We start from the raw sequence: 5,396 nt of genomic DNA on the forward strand, positions 1-5,396 counted from the left end.
GGAATCAATAGAGTGGTAAAAAAATCCGTGCTACATTGCCCCAACAGGATTTTGGAAATATAAGAAAAACCAATAAACTTTTCGTTCATCAAAATTTCAACCGAAACCACTCGCACAAGTCACTTGAAACTTTTGCTATTTTCAGTTTTGGCACAGGGAACAGACATATAGGGTAAAACAAACCTACCCTTCAAGACCATCGGAAACAATCAATGTCTCGTATGACCTCACACGGAACATTGATTGGAAGAGTTACGCGACCGCGATATCCGTTAAAATCGAATCCACTCAAGAACTTCCTCCGGAGGAAGAGTACAGGTTTTTGGCTGGCTTGATTCTCGACAGTGCGAATCAAGCTCAGACTAAACCAGTACCCAGCGCGAATACCAAATACCACTCTATGGTGGGATAAAGAGTGCTCAGAGCTGTACGCCGAGAAGTCTACTGCATATGGTCGGTGTTAAGTCAGACCGGACTAAGTCGCAAAACATAAACAATGAGATAATGATACCATGGATACAGAATTTCTTCAGCTACATTCCAATTTTGACCAGATTTGAGACATCTAACAAAAATCAAGAATTATGACAAAAAGTATTTTCCGATTAACATGTTAAGGATGCTGCGATTCAAACTTTAAACTCGTTTTTCTCAAATCAATAAATTGTTACTTAGTCCGGTCTGACTTAACACCGACCATATAAGGTCTTCCGGGAAGACAGGTTACCCGCTAGCTATCAACAGTACGCGTCGTTAGAAAGGCGAATGAAGAGTCAAATGAAAGCCAAAAAACGCAGTTATTAGCGCCGGTTCGTCGACGGCTTAACGAGAGAAACAGCGATGAGCACTCTTTGGCGTAAGGCTCGACGTATGCGTAATAGGGTTCGCAGTACCGACCCTTTTGGGCGAGAACCGGTACTACGGTACTGAAGCCCTCAGTACCGGTAGTACCGGTAAAGTACCGGTACTCGAATAATTTCTTTAAAACTCGAAAAAATCTTCAAAATGAAATTGAATGCTCAAACTGATGACCTTATTCTCAAATGATTGATTTGTGCTGATCAAAAAACATGTTTATTGTTTTTAATTGATTCGGAATGGCATTACTCATTTCAGCAGAAAATATTTTTCGTATGCGGCACCTTCTTTTATTTCGAAATCTAGGCCACTATGAAATCAATAACTGCTAAGCGGTGCAACTTTTGTCGACTTCAACAGATGGTAAATGTAAGAAACACTATTAATAACAGTAAATCAAAGCGAGAATGGCAGTAAATCCGAGCAGGTTTCCTCTCTTGATTTTCTGTAAATTGCTTTCGACCTGTATACCAAGGCTCTTTGCTTTCCTGTAAACTTTGGAGTTTTGCTGAATTACAAATCGCCCCATTTGGAGTAGCTCACCAATTCTAAAATTGTTAGCTGCTAAATCGCTGTTCGTTCTTTTATAAATAAAGGTTTAAGAGCAAACCAAAGACATGACTTAGACCATAGTCTTATTACGTGCCACCCAGTGAAAATTGGAAACAAATCAGAATGTCGCTAATAAAAAAAAATCATAGCAAATTTTTACGTCTCTTACGCTAAATGTTAATATTTTGAAATTTAGTACAATATCGTTGAAATAATTTCGACAAAATAAAGAAGGAATTTAAACATACCGTTCAGTACAACGTGAGCTAGTAATGTTTAACTTACAGAAGGTAATTAATATAATTAAAAGTAATCTTGCAGACCGATTTTGAAACAGGTCCCCCTAGAGAGTCCACATATTTTTCATAAAAAAAGTTTTATGGTACCGAAAATACCGGTACTGGCTTTTCTTCAGTACCGGTATTACGGTACCAAAAATGGGTCGGTATTCCCGGGATTTTCGGTACCGGTATTACCGGTACCACAACCCTAATGCGTAACCGAAACAGTACCAACGAAAACATGGCATATTCAAATCACTGGATATTCGATTTCGCCAAGAAGATCTGTCCGGACTCTGTGCCGGTACAGAAAACTTACCACGCCGCGTCTCCTCACGATACCGTGAACGAATCACCGTTTTCGATGGTGGAGCTCTCACTTGCTCTTATCATGCAACAATAATGCCCCAGGGTTAGACAGAATCAAATTCAACTTGCTGAAGAATCTGCCTGACACTGCAAAAAGGCGCTTGTTGAACTTATTTAACAAGTTTCTTGAGGGTAACACGACTGGAGGCAAGACAAGATCATCGCCATCCAAAAACCAGGAAAACCAGACTCCGACCACAATTCGTATCGACCGATTGCAATACTGTCCTGTATTCGGAAGTTGTTCGAGAAAATGATCTTGTTTCGCCTCGACAATTGGGTCGAAACAAATGGCTTACTGTCAGATACACAATTTGGCTTTCGCAAAGGCAAAGGGACGAACGATTGACTTGCGTTGCTTTCTACAGAAATCCAAATGGCCTATGCTAACAAAGAGCAGATGGCATCAGTCTTCTTGGATATTAAAGGGGCTTTTGACTCAGTTTCTCTCAATATTCTATCAGAGAAGCTGCACCAGCATGGTCTATCACCAATTTTAAATAACTTTTTGCTAAACCTGTTCTCTGAAAAGCACATGATCTTTTCGCATGGCGATTTAACAACATTGCGATTTAGCTACATGGGTCTTCCCCAGGGCTCATGTCTAAGTCCCCTACTCTACAATTTTTACGTGAATGACATTGACGATTGTCTTGCCAATTCATGCACGCTAAGGCAACTTGCAGACAACGGGATGGTCTCTGTTACAGGGCCCAAAGCTGCCGATTTGCAAGGACCATTGCAAGATACTTTAGACAATTTGTCTGCTTGGGCTCTCCATCTGGGTATCGAGTTCTCCACTGAGAAAACTGAATTGGTTGTCTTTTCTAGGAAGCGTGAGCCGGCTCAGCTCCAGCTTCTATTAATGGGTGTAACGATCAATCAGGTCTTCACATTCAAATATCTCGGGGTCTGGTTCGACTAGGATGTCACATTAGGTATCTGAATCAGAGATGCCAACAAAGGATCAATTTTCTCCGAACAATAACTGGAACATGGTGAGGTGCCCACCCAGGAGACCTGATCAAGTTATACCAAACAACGATATTGTCCTTGGTGGAGTACGGGTGTTTCTGTTTCCGCTCCGCTGCGAACATACACTTCATCAAACTGGAGAGAACCCAATATCGTTGCTTGCGCATTGCCTTGGGTTGCATGCACTCGACCCATACGATCAGTCTCGAAGTGCTGGCGGGCGTTCTCCCGCTAAAAATAGATTTTAGGAATTCTCATATCGATTGCTCATCCAATGCAACATTTTGAACCCGTTGGTGATTGAAAACATCAAGAGGCTCGTCGAGCTTAATTCTCAAACCCGATTTATGTCCTTGTACTTCGACCGCGTGGCACAGAGCATCAATCCTTCTGCGTACACTCCCAACCGTGTTCGTTTCCTAGATACTTCTGATTCTACTGTGTTCTTTGACACATCCATGAAGGAAGAGATTCGTGGAATCCCGGATCATATACGCTCGCAAGTGATCCCCAATATATTTTATGATAAATTCCGAGAAGTCGACTGTGACAAAATGTTCTACACTGACGGATCAAATCTCGATGGGTCCACTGGCTTCGGTATCTTCAACAATACTATCACCGCTTCATTCAAGCTCAATGATCCTACTTCAGTTTACGTCGCAGAGTTAGCTGCAATTCAGTACACCCTTGGGATCATCGACACTCTGCCCACAGATCACTACTTCATCATTTCGGACAGTCTCAGCTCTATCGAGGCTCTTCGTGTGATGAAGCCTAAAAAGCAATTCCCGTATTTTCTGGGGAAGCTACGGGAGTCCTTGTGTACGTTATCTGAAAAATCTTATCGGATTACCTTTGTTTGGGTCCCCTCTCATTGCTCTATCCCGGGCAATGAAAAGGCCGACTCATTAGCAAAGGTGGGCGCATTAAATGGTGACATATACGAAATACCAATCTGCTTCAACGAATTTTTTAGTATTTGTCGTCAGAGGACACTCAACAGTTGGCAAACCTCGTGGAGCAATGGTGAACTCGGACGATGGCTACATTCCATTATCCCAAAGGTATCAACGAAGTCTTGGTTCAGGGGGATGGATGTGGGTCGGGATTTTATTCGTGTAATGTCCCGATTTATGTCCAACCACTACACCTTTGATGCGCATTTGCGGCGTATTGGGCTTGCGGAGAGTAGTCTGTGCGCTTGTGACGAGGGCTATCACGACATCGAGCACGTTGTCTGGGTATGCGCCGGGTATTTGGACGCCAGGTTTCAGTTAAAGGACTCCCTTCGGGCCCGAAGTAGACCACCCATTGTCCCAGTTCGAGATATGCTGGCAAATCGAGATCTTCCCTATATGTCCCTTATTTAAACTTTCATAAAAACGATAAATATCCCAATTTAGCCCCTCTCTTTTATTTCTCGTTTTTGGAAATGTCGTCTTGCCTTGTGGAACCGATCAGCTCCAGAGTGCCAATATGTAACCGCCGTAGCTCCTACTACTACGCCTGCATAGAAGGAAACAGAAGCGAGAGCGACTCGAGATCCGATGACTTTTGAAGGATTCCCCGCGGGTCCGAAGAATACCATCCGCCAATCCGGTGCTCGACGACTTACTAGACTGAGGTGCTAATTTGTTTCGCTGATCTCCCGTTTGCCTGAAAGTTGCAAGTTTTGCTCTTCTTTCCCTGTCACCATCTACGCCTTCTCTCTTCTGTCTTTGATACAACTGCTGCTACACTGATGTGGAAATAAGTCCCCCTCTGAATATCTTGACAAAGCATAAGTCTTCGTTAAAAAAAGCAAATTTGTATTCTGTGTTCCTGTTTTACGATAGCTGTAATTTTTACTCTTTATTGAAACTTATGTCCTCCATCTTGTAAATAGAATTGTATCCCTAGTTTTAACATAGCTGTGAAATTTCTCATAAATATTTGCCCCCCCCCCCTTTTGTGTACCAAACTATATTGTTATTTTTAAGATAACTGTAAAATATTTCGTAAAATACTATTACTCCCCCTCTTGTATATCAAACTGAATCCCTTGTTTTAAAATTTTTCATCAAAAATGTTTTGCCCCTATCTAGTATATAGAATCTTATTTCTAGTCTTAAGATAGCTGTATTTTTTTCCTCTTTTATAAAAAAAAATATTTCAACATTGTAACCTCCTAGTTTTAAGATATCCAAAATGTAAAAACAAAAGAATTTGGCACCGTCAAGCTAACGAATTTGTGCCTATCAAATAAACGAAATGAATAAAAGAACAAAACTACCCGAAAAACCTGTGTAAGCATTTAATAGAAAATACGTTGAAAATCACCATCGCATACCGGCTCACATGCATGAATCACCATTGTAT

This window comes from Topomyia yanbarensis, chromosome 3, assembly GCF_030247195.1.
Source record: "Topomyia yanbarensis strain Yona2022 chromosome 3, ASM3024719v1, whole genome shotgun sequence".
In the NCBI taxonomy this organism is placed as follows: domain Eukaryota; kingdom Metazoa; phylum Arthropoda; class Insecta; order Diptera; family Culicidae; genus Topomyia; species Topomyia yanbarensis.